The 23,243-nt window shown below is 44.5% G+C and overlaps 1 protein-coding gene and 1 pseudogene across 2 annotated transcripts in view; one reads left to right on the top strand and one right to left on the bottom strand.

Moving 5' to 3' along the window:
- The window catches only part of THOC3 (THO complex subunit 3), a 259,254-nt gene that overhangs the window by 149,693 nt on the left and 86,318 nt on the right, over positions 1-23,243 (bottom strand). The gene's annotated exons all lie outside the window — the stretch shown is intronic.
- The window catches only part of FAM153B (family with sequence similarity 153 member B), a 53,103-nt pseudogene that overhangs the window by 10,823 nt on the left and 19,037 nt on the right, over positions 1-23,243 (top strand). Inside the window, exons 7-28 of the transcript XR_008411757.1 lie at positions 1,033-1,100; positions 1,565-1,589; positions 4,635-4,705; positions 5,170-5,194; positions 5,841-5,911; positions 6,379-6,403; positions 7,049-7,119; positions 7,588-7,612; positions 8,269-8,339; positions 8,812-8,836; positions 11,023-11,093; positions 11,853-11,883; positions 13,523-13,590; positions 14,055-14,079; positions 17,123-17,193; positions 17,657-17,681; positions 18,328-18,398; positions 18,865-18,889; positions 19,534-19,604; positions 20,071-20,095; positions 22,267-22,337; positions 22,791-22,815. The product of XR_008411757.1 is annotated as a family with sequence similarity 153 member B (transcript). The remainder of the gene's footprint in view (positions 1-1,032; positions 1,101-1,564; positions 1,590-4,634; positions 4,706-5,169; positions 5,195-5,840; positions 5,912-6,378; positions 6,404-7,048; positions 7,120-7,587; positions 7,613-8,268; positions 8,340-8,811; positions 8,837-11,022; positions 11,094-11,852; positions 11,884-13,522; positions 13,591-14,054; positions 14,080-17,122; positions 17,194-17,656; positions 17,682-18,327; positions 18,399-18,864; positions 18,890-19,533; positions 19,605-20,070; positions 20,096-22,266; positions 22,338-22,790; positions 22,816-23,243) is intronic.

Genomic DNA, 23,243 nt, shown 5'->3' with positions numbered 1-23,243 from the left:
CTTGTGTGTGCATGTGGGAGAATGAAAACCTATTCAGATCCCAAACACTATCATGACTGGATGGTGTCAGTGCTCAGCTCACCCAGGATTGGTTTGAGCAGGTACATTGTACAGTGGGCTTCAGTGTGATCATTAATGTAAAACACACAGAGTCCACAGGCTTTTGATCTACAGCAGTGAGATCATCCCTCAGCTCCTGTTCAAATGCAGACAATAATCAGTGGGATATTCTATTGTATTTAATGAGATAATCACCGCAAGTCTTAGAAATTCAGTGCAACCCAATCCCAAGATATAGCATCCAATAAAATCTCAAGGATCAACCTGGGTGTTAGCCTGGCACCCACTTTCCCTGCTGGAATCTCCTGCAGAGCTGGGCTGGAGAGAGTCACTGCCCGCTCCCCGCTCCCCTCGCTGCTCCCCATGACAGGCTGTCCCCGTGCTGGAGTCAGTGTGAGCATGAGGAGCAGTGCACTCCGTGGTGCACACATATCGTGTTGAAAAGGAAGAGTGGAAGGACAAATATCACATGCTAAGTAGGGGTCATCGTGAAATGGCAGGATAATTGAGTATTTTCAAATCTTGGTTTGTTTCCTAGTAACAGAAAGTTGGTAATAAAATCTTTTGGCTAGAAATAAATCTCCGCTTTTAAGAAAGGTTGCTTCTTGTTCAGTACAAAATCTTCTAGGAAGGATGATATACAGAGCAGCAGCACATGTGGATTTCAGGAGGAAATGACTTTGGCAGGGATCAACAAGAAGACAAGTTAGCTCAGGTCCAATTAGGAAGGAGGAGCCCTAAGAGGCTGCCAGGGAAACGCAGCCTGCACTGCGTGGTGTGTCCTGTTTGAGACTGGCTATTTCATGTTGACCAGGTGGCCTGTAGGTAGAAACCCAAAGGCCCCGATTCCCTTTCTTCCCTGCGTCGCTCCTGTGCCTGCTGCCCTCCCCCAACACCCACCTTAAGCAATGTCACTGAATTGTTCATGAGCACCACCACCACGGCGCTGACGGTCACTCTGTATCCTCCTAGCTCTGACTGATACACTACAGGAGCGGTCCAGTGACGAGGGAGAGGAGGAGGACCCAGAGGATGTGAAGGTCAGGCCACCTGGATTTCTCTGAGAAAAACTGTTGCTTTCTTAGTTTTACCTTATTTGGATTAAATTAAGATACCAGAATTTCACAACATATATCTTAGATTAGTTATACAGTGTCCTTGGGGAGAATTGTGAGAGTCCGTCCCCACTGAGGCTTGATTTAAGACTGGGAGAAAATGACAGCACCAGCTACACATTGTGGGGCAGTGAGCTTTTACCTTACCAATTTTGTTCTCTCTTTGGAGCAAAATCACTTACTTGCCAACCAACACAGGCTTGAGAGGAAACACCCTCTGAGAAAAATTTGTGTCTTTAGTATGATTCAATTTGCTCTGTTCTTCTTTGGGTTCCTTTGAACACTGTTTTCCATCTTGTTTTCTAATGTCACTAAGCAAAGAAAAGTCCTGTGCTCACAGGACACAGCATAGTCTGATGCTCATAGCAATTTACTTTCTGTCATTACAGAAATCGTCGGGAGTTCCACCGGAGGGTATGTATTGCGGAGCCGCTCTCATGCTGATGAGTCACCCAGATGATGAGAAATGTGCCACTGCCTCACTGGCTTTCCCGTAGACAGGCAGCCAGAGCTGAGCATCCTCTCATGAATGAGGACCTAGGCTGTGATGGGAGAAATGATTTTTCTAGATAAGAAACAGTGGCCACATTCTGCAGCCCCTGGGAGCAACTGTGATCCCTGAAGGTGGGGTGTGATCCTGTGCACGGGGCCAGCTCATGTCTTTTGTGAATTCATGCGGTGCTACGGTCAGTGTGTCTGGGTGTGTGTGTTTGGGTTTCCATACCACATATCCCCAGATTTACTAGTGTCCACATTCTCAACAGAGATTTCCGTCACCGTTGTGGTCCTATTACAGGCACATGAAAAAATCAGCTTGTAAGCTTCCAGTGTGTGCAGTTTATTTCATGCACAGGATACTTTAATTAACCTAAAGGAAATCCTGTCCACACCCAGGAAATTTTCACTGGTCACCCATAGAACAGAACTGTGTCAGGGTCTCTGCTCATTTTATTTTTTCCTTCAGAATTCCCTGCTATACTTTATTTTCTAATAAACCTCACCTCTTCACAGGCCTTTCTATTTCCTCCTGCCATTGGAGAGGTCATGACACCTCACTCTAGCCCCTTCCCTCCTTTACAAGCCTCTTCTACCAAAGCCCTCAGAAGTGACCCTCCACGACCCATCTTGAGCAGGGAGAGTGGGGGGCTCCTTCCTGTGCATTTACAGCCTGGTGCAGCCTCGTGCTACAACCAGTTCTGCTGGGAAACTGAGAAGAGAGGAGGCTGCAGGTGGGGTTGGGGTGAAATCACCCCAATTTTCTCCATTGAGGCCTCATATTGACCATCAGATAACGTGGTTCAGAATAGATAATGCCAGGGTCATGTAGAGTTTCCGCCTTGTATCCCTCAGCCTAGTCATGGTTTCTGTGTCCTCGGCTCAGAAACAGCAACAAGAAAAGAGAACCAAGGGGTTTGCCCTAGGGTCTGAGAGGCAGGATGAGCACTTGCCTTCCTAGCAGGATGGAGGGTGGCTCATGCATTACAGATGGGGAAAAACAAACTCGGCTGTGGTACCTCAGAGGCTCCATGATGTCCCCATTGAACTGACTGTTGACAAAGGTTGGTTGTGTGCTCCTGAAGTCTTTTGAAAAAAAACAAGTGGATGCAGCTGGTTTTGGTGAATCGGAATATAAATGGTACCAAATTATAGCTTGAGTTTTTTCTTGGAGTATGCATTTGGTGGAAACTTACTGTGTATAAATCAAATTTGATTGCTCTATAGGTATCAATACTTATCCCACATTTTAAAACAATCAGACTGCTGTGATTTTAAAATGTCCCTCACTAACCTCAGAAACTGTGTCCTCATAATCTAATTCCCCTAGTCATCTTTATTGTCTCGAATATAGTTTTTTGTGGCTACTCAGGGGGCCTTCTGCTGACTAATTAAAGGTACAAATCAGCGTTGCCCACGTTGAGGTTCTAAGAATTCACAGACAGCTGCCCAGTGGGCTCTATGAGAGAGAGAGCAGGTACAGCCTTGGCCTGGGCCTGCAGAGGAACATGATTTGGAGGAGCAGAAGGAAGGCATGAGGGCAGCAGAGCCATGGGGAAGCCGAGGTGCAGCATCAGCAGAGTCAGTTCCACATCATCACCTGGGCGCGGCCGGAACGTTCACGCCACATCTGAAGGAGGAGTTGAGCTCTGACTTCGTGGCTGGCCTGAACATTGCCCATCTTCCTAAAACCCTGGACAGAGGTGCTACTTTCTTGTTTCTTGTCTTCTCCATCTCCCTGTGTATTGATGGCAAAGGCACCATCAGAAATTAGTGAGAGACAGAGAACAGGAGTGAGTGCCTGAAATGTTCAACTTAGCCCAGAGAGAACATGATCAGCAGGGACGGACTGGAGGGTCAGGTCAGACACGGAGTAGTTGCCACGCTCGATCTCCCTGTGGCTGGAACAATCAGCTCCTGGGAGTCGCCGGACAGCTGGTCTTTGTGTAGCTGCTATTGGCCCAGAGTGGCCTGGCCCAGAGTTCCGTTTTACTGGAGGGAGCCTCAGCTCCCAGAGAGGGCAGCTGCCCAATGCTAGTGTCACAGGAGGTGAGGAGGGGACCCTGCTCTAAGGCAGGCTGAGCTCAGAAAAGGGAGAGGGGCTGCTCTGGAGTTTAGGTGGTCCTTGCAGCTTTCCCGTGTGACCCATAGGAGATCAGTTTCTCTGTTTCTCTGAGACAGACTTGCAATCATCAGTCCCAAAGTCTGTAGTCTCCTACTCATAGGTGGAGGAATCCTGGCCATGGCTGGTCACTGGGAGGGCAGGGACTGTATCCTCCTCATTCTTTCTACTCTCAGAGCTCAGCCCTGGGCAGCCCATGTTGGGCCCCGTGATGTTCTGATGCCTGCATTCCTATTCTGAGATCTAGCACAAGCGTGCAAAGGCTTTCTGCTCATTTTCTATAGTCTGTGGGTTCCCACACTTACCCAGGTGCCTGGGTGGGTTGTAATCCAGGGTCAGGGGAGAAGAGCGTGGGCTCCTCAAACAGTGAGGTTTTCTCTTCTCTGCTCCTGCGGTTCTGCTCGTGTCTTCTCCTGAAGTGTGCACTGAATGATTACAATAATACATTTTGTATGTTTTACCACAACAATGTCTGAAGTGCAATAAAATGGATGGAAAGTGCAGGAGAAGCATATGTAGACCCAGGAAAGACAAATGACATTGCCACATTTCACCAGAAAAGTGGAAATTTCCCAGGCCTCAAAATGCATGGGAGAAGGAAGAGACACTGTCACAGCATCGGCAGTGCCTGCGTGTGCTGCCAAGGCTCTGTCTTCCATGGCTTTCGTGATGGTCTCACTGACCTTTCTTCATCACCAAGGGGGATGTTCTCGCAGGAGGTCCGTTTTTGTAGTTAACCCCCCTTGTCTACATGGGCCAGCTCCGTGTTTTTAGCGCCTGAATCTGCCTGACGGATTCCTTCAGCGCATCCAGTGTGCTGACAACGACTCTGTGTTTCCTAGAGAGCGACGAAGGCTTGTTGTGGGACCGTCTGCTCAAGGTACCATCTGAGAGCTTCCCTTACTCATTGAAGGTAAAGTGTTTTTAGTTTGTCTGAGGTGGGAATTTTATTTCTCTTCGTTTCTATATAAATTGAGATAAGAGACGGTGATCTTACCATGTACATTATAGATGACTTACAGAATGTCTTGGTGGGCAGCTGTAAAGTGAGTTTATTACCAGCAAGAATGAATTCAAGATGACATTTATAGATGACAGGTTCACTTAAAAACTCTACGGCGGTAAGCATTTTCCATAGGAGAAGTGCTTTCTTCTTGAAAATAATGGTGAACATGCAGTGAAAATAAACTTGAAAATCATTCACAAAAAAAACTTGTGCCTTTCCACATGTCCTCTAGGTTTAATTTGGGACCCTTCTGTTGACTATTTTCACTATTTCCATTGGGTTTTCTCATGTCAACAATGCAGAAAAGACCTGTGCACACAGGACACAGTGTGGTCTGACTCTCATCATGTTTTTCTTTTCCCTGATTGCAGAAAAGAGTACACTTTGAGGAAGAAGGTATGTGTTGTAGGTTTACTTTTTTTTATTTTTATTTTGCTTGAAATTCTGGGATGCATATGTAGAATGTGCAGGTTTCTTACATAGGGGTAAATGTGTTATGGTGGTTTGCTGCACCTATCAACCCCTCATCTAGGTTTTTAGCCCTGCATGCATTAGGTATTTATTCTACTGATCTCCCTCGTCTCACCCCTCATACCCCAGTGGTTAGTTTTTTGCTAAGGAAATATCTTAGTTTTTCAGAAAGGTGGTACTTTTTAACCTGTGTTTGGTGGAGAATTTCTCTGGAGCTTCCTAAGAGAAATGAGATTTTAGGCAGTTTGGTATAAAAAACAGTAAGGCTTTGGTACAGATTTGTGACCGTCTTCCTGTAGTCTCTGCAGGAAGTGGTGTCCCTTACATGAAAGGGTGGTGTGCATCAGGTTTGGGAGGTATGGAGGAGAGAGTCTACGGGCAGTGATTGTGAGTGTCTTTGAGAGTTTTTGTGCATGTCCATAGCACCACACAAGGATTAATGGTTTTAAAAAAAAATGTAGTGCATCACCCCCCTTGTCTACATGTGCCAGCCCCGTGTTTTTAGCACCCTAGTCTGCATGACGGATTCCTTCAGTCCACCCAACGTGCTGACGATTACTCTGTTTCCTAGAGCGTGACAAAGGCTTGTTGTGTGAACGTCCGCCCGAGATACCATCTGAGAGGTTCTTAGACTCTGTTGAGGTAAACTCTTTGTTGTTTGTCTGAGGTGGGAATTTTATTTCTCTTGGTTTCTATATAAATTGAGGTAAGAGATGGTGATCTTACCATGTACATTATAGATGACTTACAGAATGTCATGGTGGACATTTGTAAAGTGAGAGTTTATTACCAGCAAGAATGAATTCAAGATGATATTTATAGATGACAGGTTCACTTAAAAACTCTTCGGCAGTAAGCATTTTCCACAGGGGAAGTGCTTTCTTCTTGAAAATAGTGGTGAACATGCAATGAGAATAAACTTGAAAATCATTCACAAAAAAAACTTGTGCCTTTCCACGTGTCCTCTAGGCTTTATTTTGGGGCCCTCGTGTTGACTATTTTCACTATTTCCATTGGGTTTTCTCATGTCAACAATGCAGAAAAGACCTGTGCACACAGGACACAGTGTGGTCTGACTCTCATCATGTTTTTCTTTTCCCTGATTGCAGAAAAGAGTACACTTTGAGGAAGAAGGTATGTGTTGTAGGTTTACTTTTTTTATTTTTATTTTGCTTGAAATTCTGGGATGCATATGTAGAATGTGCAGGTTTCTTACATAGGGGTAAATGTGTCATGGTGGTTTGCTGCACCTATCAACCCCTCATCTAGGTTTTTAGCCCTGCATGCATTAGGTATTTATTCTACTGATCTCCCTCGTCTCACCCCTCATACCCCAGGGATTAGTTTTTTGCTAAGGAAATATCTTAGTTTTTCAGAAAGGTGGCACTTTTTAACCTGTGTTTGGTGGAGAATTTCTCTGGAGCTTCCTAAGAGAAATGAGATTTTAGGCAGTTTGGTATAAAAAACAGTAAGACGTTGGTACAGATTTGTGACCGTCTTCCTGTAGTCTCTGCAGGAAGTGGTGTTCCTTACATGAAAGGGTGGTGTGCATCAGGTTTGGGAGGTATGGAGGAGAGAGTCTACGGGCAGTGATTGTGAGTGTCTTTGAGAGTTTTTGTGCATGTCCAAAGCACCACACAAGGATTAATGGTTTTAAAAAAAAATGTAGTGCATCACCCCCCTTGTCTACGTGTGCCAGCCCCGTGTTTTTAGCACCCTAGTCTGTATGACGGATTCCTTCAGTCCACCCAACGTGCTGACGATTACTCTCTTTCCTAGAGCGTGACAAAGGCTTGTTGTGTGAACGTCCGCCCGAGATACCATCTGAGAGGTTCTTAGACTCTGTTGAGGTAAACTCTTTGTTGTTTGTCTGAGGTGGGAATTTTATTTCTCTTGGTTTCTATATAAATTGAGGTAAGAGATGGTGATCTTACCATGTATATTATAGATGACTTACAGAATGTCTTGGTGGACATTTGTAAAGTGAGAGTTTATTACAAGCAAGAATGAATTTCAAGATGATATTTATAGATGACAGGTTCACTTAAAAACTCTTCGGCAGTAAGCATTTTCCACAGGGGAAGTGCTTTCTTCTTGAAAATAGTGGTGAACATGCAATGAGAATAAACTTGAAAATCATTCACAAAAAAAACTTGTGCCTTTCCACGTGTCCTCTAGGCTTTATTTTGGGGCCCTCGTGTTGACTATTTTCACTATTTCCATTGGGTTTTCTCATGTCAACAATGCAGAAAAAACCTGTGCACACAGGACACAGTGTGCTCTGACTCTCATCATGTTTTTCTTTTCCCTGATTGCAGAAAAGAGTACACTTTGAGGAAGAAGGTATGTGTTGTAGGTTTACTTTTTTTTATTTTTATTTTGCTTGAAATTCTGGGATGCATATGTAGAATGTGCAGGTTTCTTACATAGGGGTAAATGTGTCATGGTGGTTTGCTGCACCTATCAACGCCTCATCTAGGTTTTTAGCCCTGCATGCATTAGGTATTTATTCTAAAAAAAAAAAAAAAAGATCTCCCTCGTCTCACCCCTCATACCCCAGGGATTAGTTTTTTGCTAAGGAAATATCTTAGTTTTTCAGAAAGGTGGCACTTTTTAACCTGTGTTTGGTGGAGAATTTCTCTGGGGCTTCCTAAGAGAAATGAGGTTTTAGGCAGTTTGGTATAAAAAGCAGTAAGGCTTTGGTACAGATTTGTGACCATCTTCCTGTAGTTTCTGCAGGAAGTGGTGTCCCTTACATGAAAGGGTGGTGTGCATCAGGTTTGGGAGGTATGGAGGAGAGTCTACGGGCAGTGATTGTGAGTGTCTTTGAGAGTTTTTGTGCATGTCCAAAGCACCACACAAAGATGAATGGTTTAAAAAAAAATGTAGTGCATCACCCCCCTTGTCTACATGTGCCAGCCCCGTGATTTTAGCACCCTAGTCTGCCTGACAGTTTCCTTCAGTGCACCCAACGTGCTGACGATTACTCTGTTTCCTAGAGCGTGACAAAGGCTTGTTGTTTGAGCGTCTGCTCAAGATACCACCTGAGAGGTTCTTAGACTCTGTTGAGGTAAACTCTTTGTTGTTTGTCTGAGGTGGGAATTTTATTTGTCTTCGTTTCTATATAAATTGAGATAAGAGACGGTAATCTTACCATGTACATTATAGATGACTTACAGAGTGTCTTGGTGGGCATCTGTAAAGTGAGAGTTTATTACCGGCAAGAATGAATTCAAGATGACATTTATAGATGACAGGTTCACTTAAAAACTCTTTGACAGTAAGCATTTTCCATAGAGAAATGCTTTCTTCTTGAAAATAATGGTGAACATGCAATGAAGATAAACTTGAAAATCATTCACAAAAAAAACTTGTGCCTTTCCACATGTCCTCTAGGCTTTATTTTGAGACCCTCGTGTTGACTCTTTTCACTATTTCCATTGGGTTTTCTAATGTCAACAATGCAGAAAAGACCGGTGCACACAGGACAAAGTGTGGTCTGACTCTCATCATGTTTTTTTTTTTTCCCTTTCTGATTGCAGAAAAGAGTACACTTTGAGGATGAAGGTATGTGTTATGGGTTTACTTTATTAATTGTTTTTATTTTGCTTGAAATTCTGGGATGCATGTGTAGAACGTGTAGGTTTGTTACATAGGTATAAATATGTCACAGTGGTTTGCTGCACCTATCAAGCCCTCATCTAGGTTTTTAGCCCCGCAGGCATTAGGTATTTATTCTAATGCTCTCCCTCGTCTTTCCCCTCATGCCCCAGGGATTAGTTTTTTGCTAAGGAAATATCTTAGTTTTTCAGAAAGGTGGCACTTTTTACCCTGCGTTTGGTGGAGAATTTCTCTGGAGCTTCCTAAGAGAAATGAGGTTTTAGGCAATTTGGTATGGAAAAACAGTAAGACTTTGTGACAGAATTGTGACCATCTTCCTGTAGTCTCTGCAGGAAGTGGTGTCCCTTACATGAAAGGGTGGTGTGCATCAGGTTTGGGAGGTATGGAGGAGAGAGTCGACGGGCAGTGATTGTGAGTGTCTTTCGGAGTTTTTGTGCATGTTCAAAGCACCACACAAGGATTATATGTTTTTTTTAAATAAAAAAAAAAAAAAAAAAAAGAGTAGTCCATCACCCTGAACACTTTACATAAATCAACCCATTGATTCTCCACCACAGCTGTCTGAAGTTTAATATCCTCAGTCCTAAGTTACTGGTTATGCAGAGATGAATTTCTCAAAGTCTTGGCTTTCTCAGTAGAGGAGGGAAATGTGAAATCAGGAGTGGTTGGCAGGTTGATTCTATGGACTTCTGTCCTGCATCGATCTCACAGCCATTGTATAACTCATCAGCCTGGCAGTGACTTTGGGCACCTAGGTATGCATGTGGAAGTACAATACATACAGAAATTCTATGCACTGTCTATGATCGTAGAATGGTCTTAATGGTCGCATAACCCAGGATTAGAATAGGTATGTTTTACAGTGGATTTGGGTGTGGTCAGAAATGTGAAACATACATGGAGAGGTCACAGGCTTTTGCTTCAGTGGTCGGTTTATTCCTCAGCTCCTGTTTAAAAGCAGAGAATAGGCAGGGTGTGGTGTCTCCTGCCTGTAATCCCAATACATTGGGAGGCCGAGGCAGGTGAATCACTTGAGGTCAGGAGTTTGAGACCAGCCTGGCTAACACTGTCTCTACTAAAAACACAAAAATTAACTGGGTGTGGTAGCAGGTGCCAGTAATCCCAGCTACCCAGGAGGCTGAGGCAGGAGAATCACTTGAACCTGGGAGACGGAGGTTGCAGTGAGCCTAGATCCTGCCACTGCACTCTAGCCTGGGCAACAGAGTGAGATTTCATCTTAAAAAAAAAAAAAAAGCAGACAACAATCAGGGACATATTCTCCTATGTTTAATAACATGATTGCCACAAGTGTACATGTGCCCTAATTCAGCCCACACATCCAATACACAGTGCAGAATAAGAACTCAAGGAAGAACTGGGGTGTTCTTCTGGTGTCCATCCCCTCGGTGGGACTTCCTGCACAGCTAGTTTGGAGAGTGTTAGCGTTAGCCCCCCACCTACTGCCCCCATGATGGGCTGTCCTAGTGCTGGAGTCAGTGTGAGCATGAGCAGCAGCTGACTCCGGGAACACATACATTGTGTTGAAAAGGAAGAGTGGAAGGACAAATAAGCTAAGTGTGTGTTCTCTTTAAATGGTAGGATAATTGAATATTTTCAAATCTTGGTTTAGTTCTCTTTGAATCAAAGGTTCAGTGAAGTCATAGTATTTTTTGACTAGAGTTAAGTTTTTTTGAAGAAAGGTTGCTTTTATGCAGTACGAAATATTTTAGGAGGGATGATGGACAGCAGCAGCAGCACATGTGGGTCCTTTGGGGGAAATGACCTCAAGGGGATCGAGAAGGGAGGGCAAGTTAGCTCAGGTCAGATTAGGAAGGAGGAGCCCCTGAGATGCTACAGGGAAACACTGTGTGGTGGGCCCTGTTTGAGATGGGTTATTTCACGTTGAAGATGTTGCCTTAGCTACAGGACCAAGGCTCTGTCTTCTGTGGCCTTCCTGATGCCTTTCTTCACCATTTGCCTTCCCTCTCCACCATGGAGGATGGACCGGCAGCAGCTGAGTCTGTGCTGTGAACACACCTTTCACACATGCCAGCCCCAGGTCCACAGCTCCGAGACCACCTGAGGGATTCAGTCAGTGGAGCTCATGTGCTTATAGTGACTCTGTTTCCTAGGTGACCTGGAAGACCTGGAGGAGGATGTGCCAGGGCAGACATCCTCGGAGGAAGCCACAAGGGTTCACATGGTAAAGCCGTCTTACTTCCTCTAAAATGGAAAATGTATTTCTCTCGGTTTCTCTGTGTTTTTCAACTGAATTAAGATGTATAAGTCTTACCGGCCGGTCGTGGTGGCTCACACCTATAATCCCAACACTTTGGGAAGCCGAGGCGGGCATCACGAAGGCAGGAGATTGAGACCATCCAGGATAACACAGTGAAACCCTGTCTCTACTAAAAATACAAAAAAAATTACCTGGGCGTGGTGGAGGGCGCCTGTAGTCCCAGCTACTCGGGAGGCTGAGGCAGGAGAATGGAGTGAACCCAGGAGGCGGAGCTTGTAGTGAGCCGAGATCTCACCACGGCACTCCAGCCTGGGTGACAGAGAGAGACTGCCTCTCAGAAAAAAAAAAAAAAAAAGATGTATACATCTTACCACGTACACTATAAGTGACTGACAGAATTTCTTGGTGGGCAAATGTCACAGTTCATTATCCACTTAAAAATGGTTTCACATGGTATCCACATTTACAACTGTGTGTCAGCAGGCATTTTCCTCAAGAGAAATGCCTTCTTCTTGAGAAGTATTTGGAATTGTCAAACAAAAACAATTGAAAATCCTGCATAAAAATCTTGTGCTTTTCCACAGATTTCTTCTAGATATCGGGGCCATTGTCTCAACCACTATTTACCATCTGTTTTTTCTTTAACATCAACAAGTGAAGAAAAGAACTGTGCACACAGGACACAGCCTGGTCTGAACCTCATAGTGTTTTGTTTTTCTCTAGATGCAGGTGGACCCAGCCACACTGGCGAAAGGTACGTAGCTGGGATCATCTCTTTGTTTACGTTCAAAATGTTAGTGTTGCAAAGGTGGCACTGTTTTGCCTGATTTTGCTCAAGAGCCACTCTGGTTTGAGCTTTCTGCCAGAAATTAGATTTGGGAAGGTTGATTTCAAAAAATACTAAGAGTCCAGTAAACAACTGTAACCATGGTACTGTCATCCCTGGAAGCAGCAATGTCATGTAAGGTGTGGTGGTACTTCAGACTTGGGAGGGACAGAGGAGAGAGTGTGTATGGAATGATTGTGGATGTCTTTGGGAGTGTGTGTGCATTTCCCCAGAAAACATACTCCCATGTTCAAAGTACAACACAAGGATCAATGTTCAAGAAAATTTCCATCACCACTGCACAGTTTACATACATCAACCCATTCATCCTCCAGCACAGCTGTACCTGAACATAAAAGTTCACTATCCCCAGTCCTCAGATGAACATGGTGCAGAGACGAATTTCCCAAGCTCTTGGTCTTTTAAATGGAAGAGGCACATGTGAAGTCGGGAATGAGTGGAAGGTTAATGCCATGAGCCACTACACTGAATTTATCACAAAGCCCTAGTATAATTTCTTGCTAGGTCAAGTTATTCCAGCACTTGTGTGTGCATGTGGGAGAATGAAAACCTATTCAGATCCCACACACTATCATGACTGGATGGTGTCAGTGCTTAGCTCACCCAGGGTTGGTTTGAGCAGGTACATTGTACAGTGGGCTTCAGTGTGATCATTAATGTAAAACACACAGAGTCCACAGGCTTTTGATCTACAGCGGTGAGGTCATCCCTCAGCTCCTGTTCAAACGCAGACAATAATCAGTGGGATATTCTATTGTATTTAATGAGATAATCACCGCAAGTCGTAGAAATTCAGTGGAACCCAATCCCAAGACATAGCATCCAATAAAATCTCAAGGATCAACCTGGGTGTTAGCCTGGCACCCACTTTCCCTGCTGGAATCTCCTGCAGAGCTGGGCTGGAGAGGGTCAGTGCCCGCCCCCACTCCCTTGCTTTTCCCCATGACAGACTGTCCCAATGCTACAGTCAGTGTGAGCATGAGGAGCAGTGCACTCCGTGGTGCACACATATCGTGTTGAAAAGGAAGAGTGGAAGGACAAATATCACATGCTAAGTAGGGGTCATCGTGAAATGGCAGGATAATTGAGTATTTTCAAATCTTGGTTTATTTGCCTTGTAACAGAAAGTAATGCAAACTTTGACTAGAATTAAATCTCCGTTTACAAGAAAGGTTGCTTCTTATACACTTTAATATTCTAGAAGGGATGATATACAGAGCAGCAGCACATGTGGATTTCAGGAGGAAATGACTTTGGCAGGGATCCATAAGAGGGCAAGTTAGCTCAGGTGTGATTAGGAAGGAGGAGCCCTAAGAGGCTGCCAGGGGAAACGCAGCCTGCACTGCGTGGTGTGTCCTGTTTGAGACTGGCTATTTCATGTTGACCAGGTGGCCTGTAGGTAGAAACCCAAAGGCCCCGATTCCCTTTCTTCCCTGCGTCGCTCCTGTGCCTGCTGCCCTCCCCCAACACCCACCTTAAGCAATGTCACTGAATTGTTCATGAGCACCACCACCACGGCGCTGACGGTCACTCTGTATCCTCCTAGCTCTGACTGATACACTACAGGAGCGGTCCAGTGACGAGGGAGAGGAGGAGGACCCAGAGGATGTGAAGGTCAGGCCACCTGGATTTCTCTGAGAAAAACTGTTGCTTTCTTAGCTTTATCTTATTTGGATTAAATTAAGATATGAGAATCTGACCATGTATATCTTAGATTAGTGACAGAACGCCCTTGGGGAGAATTGTGAGAGTCCGTCCCCACTGAGGCTTGATTGAAGACTGGGAGAAAATGACAGCACCAGCCACACATTGTGGGGCAGTGAGCTTTTGCCTTACCAATTTTGTTCTCTCTTTGGAGCAAAATCACTTACTTGCCAACCAACACAGGCTTGAGAGGAAACACCCTCTGAGAAAAATTTGTGTCTTTAGTATGATTCAATTTGCTCTGTTCTTCTTTGGGTTCCTTTGAACACTGTTTTCCATCTTGTTTTCTAATGTCACTAAGCAAAGAAAAGTCCTGTGCTCACAGGACACAGCATAGTCTGATGCTCATAGCAATTTACTTTCTGTCATTACAGAAATCGTCGGGAGTTCCACCGGAGGGTATGTATTGCGGAGCCGCTCTCATGCTGATGAGTCACCCAGATGATGAGGAATGTGCCACTGCCTCGCTGGCCTTCCCGTAGACAGGCAGCCAGAGCTGAGCGTCCTCTCATGAATGAGGACCTAGGCTGTGATGGGAAAAATGATTTTTCTAGATAAGAAACAGTGGCCACATTCTGCAGCCCCTGGAAGCAACTGCGATCCCTGAAGGTGGGGTGGGATCCTGTGCACGGGGCCGGCTCATGTCTTTTGTGAATTCATGCGGTGCCACGGTCAGTGTGTCTGGGTGTGTGTGTTTGGGTTTCCGTACCACATATCCCCAGATTTACTAGTGTCCACATTCTCAACAGAGATTTCCGTCACCGTTGTGGTCCTATTACAGGCACATGAAAAAATCAGCTTGTAAGCTTCCAGTGTGTGCAGTTTATTTCATGCACAGGACACTTTAATTAACCTAAAAGAAATCCTGTCCACACCCAGGAAATTCTCACTGGTCACCCATAGAACAGAACTGTGTCAGGATCTCTGCCTATTTTATTTTTTCCTTCAGAATTCCCTGCTATACTTTATTTTCTAATAAACCTCACCTCTTCACAGGCCTTTCTATTTCCTCCTGCCATTGGAGAGGTCATGACACCTCACTCTAGCCCCTTCCCTCCTTTACAAGCCTCTTCTACCAAAGCCCTCAGAAGTGACCCTCCACGACCCATCTTGAGCAGGGAGAGTGGGGGGCTCCTTCCTGTGCATTTACAGCCTGGTGCAGCCTCGTGCTACAACCAGTTCTGCTGGGAAACTGAGAAGAGAGGAGGCTGCAGGTGGGGTTGGGGTGAAATCACCCCAATTTTCTCCATTGAGGCCTCATATTGACCATCAGATAACGTGGTTCAGAATAGATAATGCCAGGGTCATGTAGAGTTTCCGCCTTGTATCCCTCAGCCTAGTCATGGTTTCTGTGTCCTCGGCTCAGAAACAGCATCATGTAAAGAAAACCAAGGGGTTTGCCCTAGGGTCTGAGAGGCAGGATGAGCACTTGCCTTCCTAGCAGGATGGAGGGTGGCTCATGCATTACAGATGGGGAAAAACAAACTCGGCTGTGGTACTGCAGAGGCTCCATGATGTCCCCATTGAACTGACTGTTGACAAAGGTTGGTTGTTTGCTCCTGAAGTCTTTTGAAAAAAAACAAGTGGATGCAGCTGGTTTTGGTGAATTGGAATATAAATGGTACCAAATTATAGCTTGAGTTTTTCTTGGAGTATGCATTTGGTGGAAACTTACTGTGTATAAATCAAATTTGATTGCTCTGTAGGTATCAATACTTATCCCACATTTTAAAACAATCAGACTGTTGTGATTTTAAAATGTCCCTCACTAACCTCAGAAACTATGTCCTCATAATCCAATTCCCCTAGTCATCTTTATTGTCTCGAATATAGTTTTTTGTGGCTACTCCGGGGGCCTTCTGCTGACTGATTAAAGGTACAAATCAGTGTTACCCACGTTGAGGTTCTAAGAATTCACAGACAGCTGCCCAGTGGGCTCTATGAGAGAGAGAGCAGGTACAGCCTTGGCCTGGGCCTGCAGAGGAACATGATTTGGAGGAGCAGAAGGAAAGCATGAGGGCAGCAGAGCCATGGGGAAGCCGAGGTGCAGCATCAGCAGAGTCAGTTCCACATCATCACCTGGGCGCGGCCGGAACGTTCATGCCTCATCTGAAGGAGGAGTTGAGCTCTGACTTCGTGGCTGGCCTGAACATTGCCCATCTTCCTAAAACCCTGGACAGAGGCACTACTTTCTTGTTTCTTGTCTTCTCCATCTCCCTGTGTATTGATGGCAAAGGCACCATCAGAAATTAGTGAGAGACAGAGAACAGGAGTGAGTGCCTGAAATGTTCGACTTAGCCCAGAGAGAACATGATCAGCAGTGACGGACTGGAGGGTCAGGTCAGACACGGAGTAGTTGCCACGCTCGATCTCCCTGTGGCTGGAACAATCAGCTCCTGGGAGTCGCCGGACAGCTGGTCTTTGTGTAGCTGCTATTGGCCCAGAGTGGCCTGGCCCAGAGTTCCGTTTTACTGGAGGGAGCCTCAGCTCCCAGAGAGGGCAGCTGCCCAATGCTAGTGTCACAGGAGGTGAGGAGGGGACCCTGCTCTAAGGCAGCTGAGCTCAGCAAAGGGAGAGGGGCTGCTCTGGAGTTTAGGTGGTCCTCGCAGCTTTCCCGTGTGACCCATAGGAGATCCGTTTCTCTGTTTCTCTGAGACAGACTTGCAAGCATCAGTCCCAAAGTCTGTAGTCTCCTACTCATAGGTGGAGGAATCCTGGCCATGGCTGGTCACCGGGAGGGCAGGGACTGTGTCCTCCTCATTCTTTCTACTCCCAGAGCTCAGCCCTGGGCAGCCCATGTTGGGCCCCGTGATGTTCTGATGCCTGCATTCCTGTTGTGAGATCTAGCACAAGCGTGCAAAGGCTTTCTGCTCATTTTCTATAGTCTGTGGGTTCCCACACTTACCCAGGTGCCTGGGTGGGTTGTAATCCAGGGTCAGGGGAGAAGAGCGTGGGCTCCTCAAACAGTGAGGTTTTCTCTTCTCTGCTCCTGCGGTTCTGCTCGTGTTTTCTCCTGAAGTGTGCACTGAATGATTACAATAATACATTTTGTATGTTTTACGAAAACTATGTCTGAAGTGCAATAAAATGGATGGAAAGTGCAGGAGAAGCATATGTAGACCCAGGAAAGACAAATGACATTGTCACATTTCACCAGAAAAGTGGAAATTTCCCAGGCCTCAAAATGCATGGGAGAAGGATGAGACACTCTCATGGCATCGGCAGTGCCTGTGTGTGCTGCCAAGGCTCTGTCTTCCATGGCTTTCGTGATGGTCTCACTGACCTTTCTTCATCACCAAGGGGGATGCTCTGGCAGGAGGTCCGTTTTTGTAGTTAACCCCCCTTGTCTACATGGGGCAGCTCCGTGTTTTTAGCACCCGAGTCTGCCTGAAGGATTCCTTCAGCGCATCCAGTGTGCTGACAACGACTCTGTGTTTCCTAGAGAGCGACGAAGGCTTGTTGTGGGATCGTCTGCTCAAGGTACCATCTGAGAGCTTCCCTTACTCATTGAAGGTAAAGTGTTTTTGGTTTGTCTGAGGTGGGAATTTTATTTCTCTTTGTTTCTATATAAATTGAGATAAGAGACGGTGATCTTACCATGTACATTATAGATGACTTACAGAATGTCTTGGTGGGCAGCTGTAAAGTGAGTTTATTACCAGCAAGAATGAATTCAAGATGGCATTTATAGATGGCAGGTTCACTTAAAAACTCTACGGCGGTAAGCATTTTCCATAGTAGAAGTGCTTTCTTCTTGAAAATAATGGTGAACATGCAGTGAAAATAAACTTGAAAATCATGTACAAAAAAACTTGTGCCTTTCCACATGTCCTCTAGGTTTATTTTGGGGCCCTCGTGTTGACTATTTTCACTATTTCCATTGGGTTTTCTCATGTCAACAATGCAGAAAAGACCTGTGCACACAGGACACAGTGTGGTCTGACTCTCATCATGTTTTTCTTTTCCCTGATTGCAGAAAAGAGTACACTTTGAGGAAGAAGGTATGTGTTGTAGGTTTACTTTTTTTTATTTTTATTTTGCTTGAAATTCTGGGATGCATATGTAGAATGTGCAGGTTTCTTACATAGGGGTAAATGTGTTATGGTGGTTTGCTGCACCTATCAACCCCTCATCTAGGTTTTTAGCCCTGCATGCATTAGGTATTTATTCTACTGATCTCCCTCGTCTCACCCCTCATACCCCAGTGGTTAGTTTTTTGCTAAGGAAATATCTTAGTTTTTCAGAAAGGTGGTACTTTTTAACCTGTGTTTGGTGGAGAATTTCTCTGGAGCTTCCTAAGAGAAATGAGATTTTAGGCAGTTTGGTATAAAAAGCAGTAAGGCTTTGGTACAGATTTGTGACCATCTTCCTGTAGTCTCTGCAGGAAGTGGTGTCCCTTACATGAAAGGGTGGTGTGCATCAGGTTTGGGAGGTATGGAGGAGAGAGTCTACGGGCAGTGATTGTGAGTGTCTTTGAGAGTTTTTGTGCATGTCCATAGCACCACACAAGGATTAATGGTTTAAAAAAAAAATGTATTGCATCACCCCCCTTGTCTACATGTGCCAGCCCCGTGTTTTTAGCACCCTAGTCTGCATGACGGATTCCTTCAGTGCACCCAACGTGCTGACGATTACTCTGTTTCCTAGAGCGTGACAAAGGCTTGTTGTGTGAACGTCCGCCCGAGATACCATCTGAGAGGTTATTAGACTCTGTTGAGGTAAACTCTTTGTTGTTTGTCTGAGGTGGGAATTTTATTTGTCTTCGTTTCTATATAAATTGAGATAAGAGACGGTGATCTTACCATGTACATTATAGATGACTTACAGAATGTCATGGTGGACATTTGTAGAGTGAGAGTTTATTACCAGCAAGAATGAATTCAAGATGATATTTATAGATGACAGGTTCACTTAAAAACTCTTCGGCAGTAAGCATTTTCCACAGGGGAAGTGCTTTCTTCTTGAAAATAGTGGTGAACATGCAATAAGAATAAACTTGAAAATCATTCACAAAAAAAACTTGTGCCTTTCCACGTGTCCTCTAGGTTTATTTTGGGGCCCTCGTGTTGACTATTTTCACTATTTCCATTGGGTTTTCTCATGTCAACAATGCAGAAAAGACCTGTGCACACAGGACACAGTGTGGTCTGACTCTCATCATGTTTTTCTTTTCCCTGATTGCAGAAAAGAGTACACTTTGAGGAAGAAGGTATGTGTTGTAGGTTTACTTTTTTTATTTTTATTTTGCTTGAAATTCTGGGATGCATATGTAGAATGTGCAGGTTTCTTACATAGGGGTAAATGTGTCATGGTGGTTTGCTGCACCTATCAACCCCTCATCTAGGTTTTTAGCCCTGCATGCATTAGGTATTTATTCTACTGATCTCCCTCGTCTCACCCCTCATACCCCAGGGATTAGTTTTTTGCTAAGGAAAGATCTTAGTTTTTCAGAAAGGTGGCACTTTTTAACCTGTGTTTGGTGGAGAATTTCTCTGGAGCTTCCTAAGAGAAATGAGGTTTTAGGCAGTTTGGTATAAAAAGCAGTAAGGCTTTGGTACAGATTTGTGACCATCTTCCTGTAGTCTCTGCAGGAAGTGGTGTCCCTTACATGAAAGGGTGATGTGCATCAGGTTTGGGAGGTATGGAGGAGAGAGTCTACGGGCAGTGATTGTGAGTGTCTTTGAGAGTTTTTGTGCATGTCCAAAGCACCACACAAAGATGAATGGTTTTAAAAAAATGTAGTGCATCACCCCCCTTGTCTACATGTGCCAGCCCCGTGATTTTAGCACCCTAGTCTGCCTGACAGTTTCCTTCAGTGCACCCAATGTGCTGACGATTACTCTTGTTTCCTAGAGCGTGACAAAGGCTTGTTGTTTGAGCGTCTGCTCGAGATACCACCTGAGAGGTTCTTAGACTCTGTTGAGGTAAACTCTTTGTTGTTTGTCTGAGGTGGGAATTTTATTTGTCTTCGTTTCTATATAAATTGAGATAAGAGACGGTAATCTTACCATGTACATTATAGATGACTTACAGAGTGTCTTGGTGGGCATCTGTAAAGTGAGAGTTTATTACCGGCAAGAATGAATTCAAGATGACATTTATAGATGACAGGTTCACTTAAAAACTCTTTGACAGTAAGCATTTTCCATAGAGAAATGCTTTCTTCTTGAAAATAATGGTGAACATGCAATGAAGATAAACTTGAAAATCATTCACAAAAAAAACTTGTGCCTTTCCACATGTCCTCTAGGCTTTATTTTGAGACCCTCGTGTTGACTCTTTTCACTATTTCCATTGGGTTTTCTAATGTCAACAATGCAGAAAAGACCTGTGCACACAGGACAAAGTGTGGTCTGACTCTCATCATGTTTTTCTTTTCCCTGATTGCAGAAAAGAGTACACTTTGAGGATGAAGGTATGTGTTATGGGTTTACTTTATTAATTGTTTTTATTTTGCTTGAAATTCTGGGATGCATGTGTAGAACGTGTAGGTTTGTTACATAGGTATAAATATGTCACAGTGGTTTGCTGCACCTATCAAGCCCTCATCTAGGTTTTTAGCCCCGCAGGCATTAGGTATTTATTCTAATGCTCTCCCTCGTCTTTCCCCTCATGCCCCAGGGATTAGTTTTTTGCTAAGGAAATATCTTAGTTTTTCAGAAAGGTGGCACTTTTTACCCTGCGTTTGGTGGAGAATTTCTCTGGAGCTTCCTAAGAGAAATGAGATTTTAGGCAATTTGGTATGGAAAAACAGTAAGACTTTGTGACAGAATTGTGACCATCTTCCTGTAGTCTCTGCAGGAAGTGGTGTCCCTTACATGAAAGGGTGGTGTGCATCAGGTTTGGGAGGTATGGAGGAGAGAGTCGACGGGCAGTGATTGTGAGTGTCTTTCGGAGTTTTTGTGCATGTTCAAAGCACCACACAAGGATTATATATTTAAAAAAAAAAAAAAAAAAGTAGTCCATCACCCTGAACACTTTACATAAATCAACCCATTGATTCTCCACCACAGCTGTCTGAAGTTTAATATCCTCAGTCCTAAGTTACTGGTTATGCAGAGATGAATTTCTCAAAGTCTTGGCTTTCTCAGTAGAGGAGGGAAATGTGAAATCAGGAGTGGTTGGCAGGTTGATTCTATGGACTTCTGTCCTGCATCGATCTCACAGCCATTGTATAACTCATCAGCCTGGCAGTGACTTTGGGCACCTAGGTATGCATGTGGAAGTACAATACATACAGAAATTCTATGCACTGTCTATGATCGTAGAATGGTCTTAATGGTCGCATAACCCAGGATTAGAATAGGTATGTTTTACAGTGGATTTGGGTGTGGTCAGAAATGTGAAACATACATGGAGAGGTCACAGGCTTTTGCTTCAGTGGTCGGTTTATTCCTCAGCTCCTGTTTAAAAGCAGAGAATAGGCAGGGTGTGGTGTCTCCTGCCTGTAATCCCAATACATTGGGAGGCCGAGGCAGGTGAATCACTTGAGGTCAGGAGTTTGAGACCAGCCTGGCTAACACTGTCTCTACTAAAAACACAAAAATTAACTGGGTGTGGTAGCAGGTGCCAGTAATCCCAGCTACCCAGGAGGCTGAGGCAGGAGAATCACTTGAACCTGGGAGACGGAGGTTGCAGTGAGCCTAGATCCTGCCACTGCACTCTAGCCTGGGCAACAGAGTGAGATTTCATCTTAAAAAAAAAAAAAAAAAGCAGACAACAATCAGGGACATATTCTCCTATGTTTAATAACATGATTGCCACAAGTGTACATGTGCCCTAATTCAGCCCACACATCCAATACACAGTGCAGAATAAGAACTCAAGGAAGAACTGGGGTGTTCTTCTGGTGTCCATCACCTCGGTGGGATTTCCTGTACAGCTAGCTTGGAGAGCGTTAGTGTTAGTCCCCCCACCTACTGCCCCCCGTGATGGGCTGTCCTAGTGCTGGAGTCAGTGTGAGCATGAGCAGCAGCTGACTCCAGGGACACATACGTTGTGTTGAAAAGAAAGAGTGGAAGGACGAATAAGCTAAGTGCAGGTCCTCTTTAAATGGTAGGATAATTGAATATTTTCAAATCTTGGTTTAATTCTCTTTGAATCAAAGGTTCAGTGAAGTCATAGTATTTTTTGGCTAGAGTTAAGTTTTTTTGAAGAAAGGTTGCTTTTATGCAGTACGAAATATTTAAGAGGGATGATGGACAGCAGCAGCACATGTGGATCCTGAGCAGGAAATGACCTCAGAAGGGATCACAAAGGGAGGGCAAGTACGCTCAGGTCAGATTAGGAAGGAGGAACCTGAGACGCTGTAGGGAAGCACAGCCTGCTCCGTATGGTGTGCCGTCTTTGAGACCAGCTGTGTGTCATTGATGAGCTTGCCTTAGCTAGAGGCCCAAGGCTCTGTTTCCCTTGCTTTCCTCATGGTCTCATTTGCCTGCCTTCACCATCAAGGAGGTTGGGCCTGCAACTCCATCTGGGGTAACCCACCTTCTTCACACATGCCAGCCTCACGTGCACACCACCCAATAAACCCGAGGGATTCCCTCAGTGGAATCCATATGGTGACACTTACCCTATGTCTCCTAGATCATCAAGAGAAGCTTGGAGCTGTATATCCACATAAGGCATCCACTGAGAGGGTCCTCACTGTTGTCAGTGTAAGTTGTCCTTTCTTTCCCTGAAAGGGGAATTTCATTTTCCTAGGTTTCTTTCAATTTCACTTGAATAAAGATAGGAAAATCTCACTACCATGTACATTATAGATGACTTAGATATTTTCTTGGTGGGCAAATGTAAAATGAGAATTCATTACCAGCTAAGAACTGATTCCAGATGGCATTCATAGATGACAGCTTCAGTTACAAATTATGTCAGCAGCATTTTCTTCAGGAGAAAACCCTTTTTGAAAATTATGAATTTAAAACTAAACTTTGAAATCTTGCGCAAAAAGGTGGTGCCTTTCTACAGGTGTTTCCTAGGCTTTATTTTTGTGGCTGTTGCCTCCACCTGAATTTCCCATTGGGTTTTCTAGTAGCACCAAGTTTAGAAAAGACTTGTGTACACAGGCAGCATGATCTTACCCTCATGGTGTTTTCTTTCTCTAAATGCAGGCAGAGCCATTCACAGAAACAAATGGTACGTATTCTTGGATCACCTTTTTGCTAAGGAAAAATCTTAGTGTTGAGAAAGGTGACACTTTCTTAGCTGCTTTTTCTGGAGAACCACTCTCATTGGAGCTTCCTATTGGAAATGAAGTTTGGGAAGAAATTACTAACAGTGTACTGAAGAGGGGTGACCATCCTACATAGTCCCTGTTAGCTGCAGTGTCGTCTTTATGAAATCGAATGAGGTTCATCAAGGTGGGGGGCAGGTGTAAGGAGAGAGAGTCTGTGTATAGTGATTTTGAATGTCTTTGGGAGGATTTGTACATTTCTTCAGAAAGCATGCTTCCATGTGCACAGCCCACCACAAAGATGAGTGTTGTAAATAAAAATTCCATCACCATTGCACACCTTATGTCAGTCAGCCCATTTATCCTCCACCACAGCTGTAGCTGAAGGTCA

This window comes from Macaca thibetana, chromosome 6 (genome assembly GCF_024542745.1).
Source record: "Macaca thibetana thibetana isolate TM-01 chromosome 6, ASM2454274v1, whole genome shotgun sequence".
Taxonomy (NCBI): Eukaryota; Metazoa; Chordata; class Mammalia; order Primates; family Cercopithecidae; genus Macaca; species Macaca thibetana.
Note: the sequence above shows the minus strand (reverse complement) of the source record. Positions and strands in the feature narration are given on the sequence as shown.